Below are 12222 nucleotides of genomic sequence, written 5' to 3' on the forward strand. Positions count from 1 at the left end.
TAGGAGCTGAAGTAGAAGCCTGTCCGGGTGAAGGAGAGGAAGCATCCCATTGACGAGATTGAAGGGGGCGTTGCTTCAATACAACCACCTTCTTAGGTTGTTGAAAACCATCCTGATCATTCCCCGCAAATTCCTTCATCTTCTCTTTTCCTTTATCTTTTCCTTTTCCAGCAAGTGACTGCACCTGATTGATTGGTTTGGCATTCTTTGCTCCATTTCTATTTGCTGTCTTAGCTTGCAAATTCTCATTCATTTCCCGTGTCTGGGGCGGCAAGGCATTGGGAGGGGGCTGATGCAGAACCATTGGGCATTCAGAGGCTAGATGCCCAAACTTGTGGCAGGCAAAACAAGCTCCTGCAAACACGCCCCACTTCAATTCAAAATACTTTTTTCCCAATTGCACTCCCTCAACTTCCACTGCAATAGAAGGAGGGGTAGGTGTATCAGTGTCCCAGAGAATGCAGAACTTGTTACGGTTTCCCATGAGGCGTGGAAGACAAATGACCTGTCCCAAAGAAGCAGCCAAGCCAGGCAACTCTTCACGCATATAGTCCGGGAAGTTAACAACCTCAACCCATACAAGACAATGATGTCGTATAAGACTTTGATAATCCTTGTTTGGGGACCAGGGCATAGCATGTACCATCTACTTCTCGTAAAACAGGGGAGAGAACTCGAGAAGCCTCTGCTTACACGAAGCATCTGATAAATGCACCTCATAAAAGCCTCTGGAAGCAAAATACACTCCCTCTACAAAGCATCCTCCAAGGATGGCCTTAATCCACTGCGCGACATCACTGGCCACTGGGATTCTTCCTGGAAAGAAAATTATAACCGCAGTTTGAGAAAACTTCCTGAGAGGATTCACGAGGGACGGCAATTTCAATTTGTACGTGACCTCTGGAACCGGTTTGCCCCATTCCTGTCGTGACTGCTGAAAGTCATCCTTAAGGGTGTCAAACACGTACTAAGCTTCCATAGTAAGTTCATCATCTTGTGATGCAGGCTCTGATAGGCGGCGCTTAGCATCTGCGGGCCTTTCTTTTCGAGCATATGTACAAACATGCAAACCTGAAGCCATGATTGAACTACGACAAGACAAGAAGGAAAAAAAGAGCGTACACACAGGACTGTACGGAGAAGTACAGAAACAACAAACGTGTACGGAGCTGCAGACGGGACTGTACGGAGATGCAGACGGAGCTGTACGGACGTACGAAGCGTGGTCTTCCTGAAATCTGTACGGAGATGCAGATGGGACTGTACGGAACTGCGTGCAGAACTGCACGGAGGTACGTCCACCTAACCTATCGGTGTGTACGGACATACGAACAGCGTGCGAACGCTGTATGGGGACCGTACAGGTGTATGGACAGAAGGGGGAGGCTGTACGGAAACCTTGACGAGGCTGAACAGCAGAGGTCGCACTCTCTCTCTCTCACACACACACATCCACACACTCTCTCTCTCTCTCTCTCTCTCTCTCTCTCACACACACACACAAGTTCGCACACCCGGCATGCACAACATTAGTTCCTTCACTCATTTTCTCATTCCTTTTGTCCCCTCCTACTATTTCTAGCATCTAGTAGACTAGGGAGATATGAAGGTCATATCAAACTTGATGTATTGTGCACTACAAAGTTGACTTGTATAGCCCTTCCTATAATGCCCCCTATTGCACTATTTGGCTAGAGAGAGAGGGGCAAGATAGCCTCATTTATAGCATGCAAAACAGTGCCAACCAGAGGTGTTTGTGAGGAGGAAATGGAAGAATGAATACGTGGCAAGCGCAATGGAACAATCCATATGTGGCAAGGAAGCCTTATCTATAGTGTTGGGATAGGGGCTGCAAATAGCCAACCCAGGTCCGCTTAACCCGACCCAGGTCAGCTCAGCTGCCCCGACCTTGGTCAGCCGACTGACCTGCCCTTGGTCAGCCGACTGACCCGCCCCTGGTCAGCCACACTGCTGACCTGGTTAGCCCCAGCCAGCTGGCACAAAACCAGCCTGTAACAGGCCCTTGACCAGCCTTCTAACCTGCCCCTAACCCTGGCTAAATGCCCTGGTAAACAGCCCCCAAACTAACTGCAAAAACTACTCCTTTTCAGGGCAGGCACACTCACATAGAAGCCCTTCACTCTCCACACATGAGATGCTCTAAATGAAGATGCAACCATGGACCCTCCAGCACCTGAATATTGGAATCACTTTGGAGAGAGCACCTGTCAATCTGGATCCTCGAAACACAATGCCACCATGAACAGCAAAGAGATCTGCTTGGCTTTTGGTTTTCCATACCAGTGTGCAGTGAATTCCAAGTAAAGAATGCTGAGCTGTAGAGCAAACCATGCCCAATATCCATGGTAAACAGCCCCCAAACTAACTGCAAAAACTACTCCTTTTCAGGGCAGGCACACTCACATAGAAGCCCTTCACTCTCCACACATGAGATGCTCTAAATGAAGATGCAACCATGGACCCTCCAGCACCTGAATATTGGAATCACTTTGGAGAGAGCACCTGTCAATCTGGATCCTCGAAACACAATGCCACCATGAACTAAAGCTGCATCTATTGGAGGCTGTCATTATTTTGGCACTTTTATTGATGACTACAGCAGAAAAGTTTGGGTGTATTTTATAAAAAAGAAAAGTGAAGTGTTTGGGCATTTCAAAGCTTTTAAAGCTATGGTTGAGAAAGAAACAGGCCTGCAAATGAAATGCCTAAGGTCAGATGGAGGGGGAGAGTACCTGTCAAATGAGTTTGCAAGGTTCCTGTAGGAGCATGGCATAAAGCATCAATATTCATGCAGTCATACCCCACATCAAAATGGACTTGCAGAAAGGAAAAACAGGCATATTGGAGAGGTATCTCGTGCCATGCTTAACGAAAAAGACCTGCCATATTATTATTGGGCTGAAGCAGTTGCTACAGCAGTCTACATAATGAACAGGATTCCCACTGCGGCAATACATGGCATGACGCTAGAGGAGAGGTATACTAGTAGGCAACTAGATATTTCTCATTTGAAAGTTTTTGGTTGCATTGCCTATGTGCCAGATGAGTTGAGATCCAAGTTGGATCCAAAAGCTGGAAAGTGCATCTTTATTGGTTATTCTCTGCAGCAGAAAGGGTATAGATGCTATAACCCTTCTACTCGTAAGTTTACAGTAAGTAGAGATGTTGTTTTTGATGAGATGAGCAGCTAGTATGAACTAGTAGATGTGATTGATGATGTAGATGCACAAAATGGTAATGCTGCATAGAATTCACAGCAGCAATCACAAAATATTAGTGGACCTGTAGTGTCCTCTAGCAGTGGTTCACATACTTTGCCATGGACAGGCAGATTGAGATCAGGAGGATCTCCTCAAAGCAATGCAGATGGTGGTATGCAAGTATCACGAAAAGGAAAAGAGAAAGTAGATCAGCCCATGTTTGATGTGAATGCAGGTCACTCTTATGTGGATGGTGAATCCAGTGGCTCAGAACAGAGCCTTGATGATGAGTTGGGTATTCCTTTTGTTGTTACACCTGGAGTAAGGAAGACAAGGGATGTTTTGAGAGCACCTGGTAGTGAGCCTATTTTGCGCAAGTCTACCAGAGCTAGGTATCCTATGGATAAGCTAAAATATGATGGATTTACAGCCATTCACTATGCCTATATGGTCAAAGTGATACATGAACCAGAACTCACTTCTTTTGAGCAAGCCATGGGAAAAGAAAAATGGGAGAAAGCCATGGATGAAGAAATGGATGCCTTGGAAGCAAATGCTACATGGAAATTGGTGCCTTTGCCTAAAGACAAGAATGCAATTGGTTGCAAGTGGGTTTATAAGGTGAAGCACAATGCAGATGGTTCTGTGAACAGATACAAGGCAAGATTAGTTGTCAAGGGGTATGCACAGACATATGGCATTGATTATGAAGAAACATTCAGTCCGGTTGCAAGGATGACAATCGGAAGAGCAATCATTGCTATGGCTGCATCAAAGGGATGGTCTTTATATTAGATGGATGTAAAGAATGCTTTCTTGCATGGTGATTTGCAAGAAGAGGTCTACATGGAGCAGCCACCAGGTTATGTTCATGTTGTTCATCCTAAGTTTGTTTGTAGGTTGAAGAAAGCCTTGTATGGCTTGAAGCAAGAACCCAGAGCATGGTCTGACAAGATAGAACAGTATCTTGTCACTATTGGCTTTCATATTTCCAAGGTAGATTTCTCACTTTATGTGAGAAAAATAGAGAAAGGCATTATGCTGCTTGTCATTTATGTTGATGATTTGATCATCACAGGTGATAGTGATGAAGATATCCTTCATGTGAAAATGCTATTGAAGTAGAAGTTTGAGATGAAGGATTTGGGAGAGCTGCGTTACTTCTTGGGCATTGAGTTGATTAGATCCACAAGTGGGATATGGCTCTTACAGAGGCAGTATGGATTGGACATGCTATCCAAATATGGGATGACAAGCTGTAAGCCTATTTCAGTTCCTTTGGAGCAGAATGTGAAGTTGAGAACATATGCAAGTGAGCTTCTGGAAGACCCTACTATGTATAGACACATAGTAGGAAGTTTGATTTATATGACTATTACCAGGCCAGATTTGAGCTATGCTATTGGGTTGGTAAGTCATTTTATGCAGGCTCCAAGGAAACCACATTTGGATGTGGCTAGATGCATACTGAGGTATGTAAAGTCTACATTGCAGTATGGACTATTTTATGAGACTGGGATTCAGATACAGTTGCATGGATACACTGATGCTGATTGGGTTGGTATATTTCTGATAGAAGATCTACAGTGGATATGTGTTCTCCATTGGGAGTGCTGCAGTCACTTGGAGGAACAAGAAACAGCCTATAGTTGCCTTGTGGAGGACAGAGGCTGAGTACAGGGGTGCAGCAATGGCTGCATGTGAGGTAGCTTGGTTGCATAAGCTACTTTATGATATGCATCAGTCTACAGATGGGCCAGTTGTCATTTATTGTGACAACATGAGTAGTATACACTTGGCAAATAACCCAGTCTATCATGCTAGAACAAAAGTTAAACCTTCAGCTTGAGTCCCTTTTGGTATTACAAAACCCAACAATGCGACCCTGCCAAAGATTCCCTTTATTTGCTCTGTCCTTTCTTGAAACCTTGAATGGACCTATCATATAATGTTGCATTGTAGCCCAGGATATTATCCTAAACTCTTGAGAATCCAAAAATCTATGTCATCCTTCAAAATGTGACCTACACAAGATTGAAGAGATCGATTCGGTCTAGGGGAGGGGAAGGGAGTGCTCCACCATTGTAGAAAGAAAGGGAGCAAAGAGAAAAAAGTTTGAGAGGAGGAGGCTGAGAGAAGGTTGAGAGGAGAAGCTAAGAAGAAGGTTGCGAGTGAATGGGGATAGTTTCGAAAGACTCCTAGGAGGTGTTTGGGGGGGTGGGGACACTTCTCCAAAATTTTGTTTTTTTTTTTTGAGGGAGGGGGGCGGGGGAATTCCACACGAATTTGGGCCCACCATGGAGAAGGAAGAGGGTAGGGGGACCATCCAAAAGTTTAAGGGGATGAGTCAATGCCCCAAGAGGTGGTGCAGGCAAGAGGGATGCAAGTGGAAGGTAGTGGGGCCCAAGGGAGGTCTATCCACCAATGAGAGACCAATATAGAATCCTTGATTCTTTTATGTATGCATAGGTGAAATAGATATGTCTTATTTTCTAGTGTTGAGATTATAATATATTATCATATTTATATGTTAAAGTGCTATAAGTTAACTAATCATATCAATTAACACATTTCAAGTCTTGATAGCATGCATTGATCATAGTTATGAAAAATAATTTACTCATATAGATCATCTCTTGCCATTTGTGTTTATGCACTAGATGAAGATATTTTTACATTTTTAAACTTGTTATATATATTCACACTAGAAGAGGGCTTAGATGTGGTATTATATGGAAGCAATGAAGTGGCATCTTTTGGATGAATACATATTGATGCTCTCATACTTGTGTGCCATTTTTAATGTTGTTTGTGATGAGAATAGTTTTGTAGTGATAAAATCACCAACCATTTGTGTATAAAAAACAATTTGTGATCAAGATGAAATCATACCCAAGGCTTACCTACTTGATATTAGACAACCAAATCTAAAGGAGTAAAATTCGAGCCATTTCCTTGTCAAGAGAAGTGTTAGCAATAGGTGAATTCAAAGGCTATATTCAAAATTTTCTTTATATGGACCATGGTAGATGTAATTAAGCTAATGTGATAAGGCATCACTCAAAATTTGCAATGCAGTATAGTTCATATTTATATGTTTAGAGTACTATTAAATGGGCTTTCTTGACATCACCTAGGCATAGGTAGTTATTTACCAGAAGAAAAGGATTGCACAAAAGGGCTCTGCATCATTAAATTCAAGCATGTATGGAGAGCATAAATTACTGACATGGTCATGGGTATTGAGGACAAACATTTTTTATGTGTAAGTTTATTGTTCTTAACACTTAAGAGATTTCTTGTGTTGAATGTGAGTACAACTTAACGTTACTGGTCGGTATAAAACTATGTTGAGAAAGCACAAAGGAAAATAAATGGAAAGGTTAGTGGGATAAATGATCCAATAATAGGGATTCAAGATATTAGTGGGATTTCTCTCAATGCTCTCTCTATATTGGAGGATATAGATGGTAGAATAGCTACTAGTGAAGGAGAATGAGTTTAACTACATAAATGGTCAGAGGCTTTTGGTGATTATTTGACTTAACCAAATACCCATATGTAATCAAGGTATCAATGAAGAACAAGACTATTACATACTAGAGCATTTGGGTAGATGTGAAATATAACATGTTCCATTAAATTCATGGGAATTCGGACGAGTTTAAATGATGAAGAATCCCCACAAGAATTTTTAATTGATATTTGTCATGTATTTTGATGGTAATATGACATTTATTGGTGGTAGCTTGTCCTACACTTCCTAATGCAATCTTGTCAATCATCACATTTTCATTTAATATTCATGCTATTTTAAGGCAAAATTTATGCTCATCAATTGTGCATTAATGCAAAATTTTTAAAATTATCTAAAGACATCTCATGGCATAAAAAATCCAAAGTTTTCACAAAATTCTCCCATACCTTTGGATGTTAGACACTGGCTACTAGAGCAAGCTGCAAGGTAGTATGAGGTGTTGCTCGTGATATCAAAATGTTAGAGAGATTAAAGAGTAATATTTGAGGCTTGGTGTGAGTTTGAGGGTGGAGAGCCAAGACTTGAGAGCAATTGAAATTCTAGAGTTGAGACTCAAGAAGATAAGAACTACAATATAGAACCAGTAATTTTCAAACATTATCATGATGACTGCTAGTGACAAACTTGAATGAATGTTTAGTTTTTTATGGTTATCTACAAGTAACATGCCAACAACTAGCTAGAGCCTAGAATCTAAACTCAAGCTATTTCTGAATATATATTCAGACCAAATTTTAAAGTATCTAGATTTTTTAAATAAAAATTTGGTAAACTTTCATGGAAATTATTTATAAATTTAGAATCTTAAAGCCTAATATTATCTCTTTTTCTAAATTTAGTTCCAATCTTGGCATATATACTGAGCTTTTGTTTTTATAGGAGAAAAAAATTTCAACTTTTTCTTAATAATGAAACCAATGTAAAAAATATATCTAGATGATTATATAAAATATATCACTAGTAAATCTCGAGACAATTTGATAATTGTTATTGACACTAACAAATTGTAAAATACCTTTTAGGATAAATTCTTTGCACATTTTAGGTCAAACATTAGTTTGACTTTGTTTGCAAGATATGCTTTATGCTTTATCCTTCTCTTTGTTCCCCTATATTTCCTTGTAGACTTCAATTCCTAGATTTGTTTGACTTTGCAATGATATATTGTTTGTATGCTACATTTCTTCATGTGGCTACAATTCTATACACTACATTCCTTGCTCTTAGATTCCTTCTCAAAACTGCAAACTCATGCAATGGATACCTTTCATTTCCTACTGATACAAATCTAGCTTCTACTCATAATTGGGCTACAAACTATAGCTCCTACATCCATTTACTCTTGTGAGGGTAGCTTGTTTGTATGTTGCATCTCTTCATTTGGTTAAAATTTCATACAATGCATTCCTTAGCTCTTAGATTATTTCTCAAGCATGAAAACTAGAGCAATGGATATCTTTTGTATCCTATTGATACGAATCTAGATCCTGCTCATATAAGTTGAGCTAAAAGAAAATTACCTAATGGATAATGTTAGGTAATTTCATTCATGCTAAGTGAGTGATGAAGAATGAACTTGAAGCAAAGTCAGTAACATATCATAATGCTGGTCATATCTCATCCAATCAAGAAGCGAAAGATACAAGGTACTTCTCAGCAACAATAGACTCAATCTAGACTCAAATTCTCATTAACTCTATGGGAAATAGATGCTTCAATGTGGGGGACAAAGCCAAAGGGAGATAGGGATATTGGGGAATATACTATTGGAATCAGATTGATAATAATGGAATTGTGAATCGAGCACTACATTTTTTTTCAATGGTGCCTATAGTCCCTTTCTAAAAAATTCAAACTTTCGGGCTTTGAAAAATCATATCTCATCAATAAGATACTCTTTCAAAAAAATGTGATCCAAACTTATACACAAGAGCTTTAGAAGATGCAGGAAAATTGCACTGTCAACAATCTGGAGAGGCAATTTTTTTGTCCTAATGGTCATGCTGGCAAGGAAAATTTGACCTGACACTCTATATTAAGTAATGTTTTATTTAGAAGGCAAAACTACAAAAGGTACAAGCTTTATACCTTTAAAGATAGAAAGGACAAAGAGACACATAGTGAAGGTGGAGCACACATGAAATTAGAGGAGGACTCCCTGGGAGGCAAATGAATTAAAACTAAAACAAAGAATTGGAAGGCCACGTTCAAAAAAGCATCCTAATTGAACATTTCAAATTTCTCCTCTGAATAACTAAAACCTCTCCTTAATAGATAAATGAGATAAATTATTTATGAATTTAGAAAATACATACACGTACTAGGAACTAACAATGCATGACCAAGCCTATCCATAATCTTTTAAAATTGAATTTCTATTGATTATAATAAATAACAAAATTATTGCATAAAGTATTATTAACAAAAATGAAACTAAGGTTTGCAAAAGTTACTAAGAATACACACTAGAAGTACTTAAGTAAACTCATTTTTCAAAATTGTATATCAAAGCATGCATAACAAAAGATTGATGTGAGACTAGAAATTAAGATATGTGGTTATTGTTAGATATAAATGCTCCACTCTCGTGTAACTACGCGGGAACCAACTAACTCTACTTGTAAGCCCCCCATTTGAGGAGAAGGCATTTGAGTAGCTCGGTTATCCGGTAGGTCCTGGTTTGGACACCAGATGGGGGCCATGTGTGGCCTAATGGCCGAACGGCTTCAGATAGAGTTGGCACACCACCAACTAGGCTACATGCAAGTGCAGGAAGGCATCCCTTGACTGACCGCATTGAGGGTAGACGGAGCATTTCCCGGGGCAGCCCACTCTCGCGTTGCGGGGCCCGTTTGGAACCTTAGATGATCTCGGATGGTGAACGGAGACCCGTAGGTTAGTTCCTCTATTTTGCTCACCGGTTCTATCATATGGTCAGTGGCCTATTTCGGGACCGACCCCCAGTCGACCGTTTTGGGCGGATTGGGTCGGTCACACAATTGAGCCTAACTGACTACGACTGGTGGCTATATAAGAGCAAGCCTGTGAAGCCCATTTCATCATTAGCTATAGCAACCCTGATTCCTTAGCATCCAGCCTCCGTCTTCTATTGTTTCCAGCACGCCATCAAAGCTTCTTTCACAGGAGCGCACGGTTGGGAGGCAGCGACATCTATTGTATCAGTTCTACAGTAATCAAATTTTTGATTCTCCATACTATCTTGTTTTCTCTCTTGTGTACGAGATCCTGTTATCTGTTGAGTACAGACATTGTATTATTTTCTTACATGGTATCAGAGCCTAGACTCTAGCAAGAAGATTTGGTAGTGTGTTTCTATTTGCGAGCAGATTGTAAGAGATGGCCCAGCCCGCAAGACTGCGAATCCCACCGTTAGGCGAAAGCGAAAAGTTGGACGGCTCTAACTATCCACTCTGGAAGTTCAAGATGAAGACCATCCTAAGCGCATACGAGCTTTGGGACACTGCTACTGGGGTGGATGTGAGGCCGGTTGCGAGATCGGATCCAGCCAATGCAGGACAACAGATAGTACCAACTGCGGATGAGATTCTCGCATGGACAAGAAGAAATGCAGATGCACTGTGTTCTATTGTCTGCAGTGTTAGTGATTCTGTCATGGCATTAATTCAACATGTCACCACAACAGAGGAGGCATGGACGGTCTTGAAAAATCAGTACGAGACCACGAATCAGACACGGATTCAGAATCTGGAGACTTAACTCGTGAACGAGAAGTTGTCTGAGTCTGAAACGGCAGAGAAGTTCATCACCAGGGTGAAGAATCTGTGCGATCAGATGACTGCGATTGGCATCACCATCACCAGCGAGAATCTAGCACGAAGGTGCATACGTGGTAAAGGTACACGGCGCAACAACATTTATGAACTCTCAGCTTTCAGTGCTCGAGCGGATGTAAAGAACATTAAGTTGTGGCATGAGAGGTTTGGTCATCTAAACCTTAGTTCTTTGAAGGAGATGCATAAAAGTGGAATGATTGCAGACCTACCAGGAATTTCAGATCTGCCCAATGTATGTGAAGCTTGCATGATGGGCAAGCAACATCGACATCCCTTTGCTAAAGAGGCCAGCAGGGTAAAGGCTCCTCTAGAGCTCGTTCACACGGACCTCTGTGAAAAGATGGAGGCGGAAGCTTTGGGTGGTTCCTACTACTTCATGACGCTGATCGACGACTACAGTAGAAGGATATGGATATACTTCCTGAAGACTAAAGATGAGGCTTTTAGTAGGTTCAAGGAATGGCATGTAATGAAGAAAGAAACAGGGAGGAAGGTGAAGAAGTTGAGATCAGACAGAGGTGGAGAGTTCACATCGACTGAATTCGAAAGTTACTACAAAAGTCACGGAATCAAGAGGCAGAAACCCCCACCACATACATCACAACAAAATGGAGTAGCAGAACGCAAGATGCGCGTCATCTGTGTAATGGGCCAGAGTATGATGAAAGGGAAAGATTTGCCAAAGACTTTCTAGGCTAAAGCATGTAACACTGCAGTTTACATCCTGAATCATAGCATAGCTACATGAAGGCTGTGAATGGGATGACTCCACTCTGCAAGCCTTTTCTGGTAAGAAACCTTCAGCTGCACATTTCAGTGTTTTTGGATGTGACTGTTTTGTGCATGTCCCTGATGCTACCAAGACCAAATGGGAACCGAAGAGCTGAAAGTGTATTTTCTTGGGCTACAGTGAAGAGGTGAAGGGTTACCATCTCTATAACCCTATTACCAAGAAGGTAATTGTAAGTCGTGATATGGTCTTCTCAGAACAGCTGCATCAATTGGAGGAGGATGCTTCCTTCCCAAACAACCAGGACCAGGATATCCAGTACCGCCACCAATAGCAGACCAAAATCCCACAACGGTGCTTGGGAGGATTCAAGACAAAGAAGATGAAGAAGAGCCTATAGAACCACAATGGCAACGGCCATTCTCGAAGTGGGTAAAGCAGCTTTTGGATGGTAGAGAACCTCCAACCATTGAAGAGGAACCATCTGAACACTGCTAGTCCAAGAGATTAGAGGAGCAAAGAAGGGCGCAGGAACACTTGGTCAACTATGCTTTGATGACAGAAGTGATCCGTGTTGATGAACCCAAGTGTCTTGAAGAGGCACAGGGCGATGATAGGTGGATGGAGGCTATGCAATCAGAGTATGGATCCATAATGAAGAACAACACTTGGGACCTTGTGGATCGACCACCAAAACGCAAGGTAATCGAAACCAAGTGGGTGTACAAGACCAAGTACAAGTTTGACGGCACGTTGGATAAGTACAAGGATCGGCTCATGGCAAAAGGATTTGCACAGGTACATGGTTTTGATTATCAAGATACTTTTGCTCCCACAGCTCGACTAACCACAATTCGCAGTGTTTTGGCTTTAGCTGCCTAGGGAAGTTGGCCCGTGTTTCAAATGGATGTGAAATCC

Source organism: Dipteris shenzhenensis, chromosome 1, assembly GCF_047967505.1.
Source record: "Dipteris shenzhenensis isolate YYH24624 ecotype China chromosome 1, Dip_SZ_1.0, whole genome shotgun sequence".
Classification (NCBI taxonomy): domain Eukaryota; kingdom Viridiplantae; phylum Streptophyta; class Polypodiopsida; order Gleicheniales; family Dipteridaceae; genus Dipteris; species Dipteris shenzhenensis.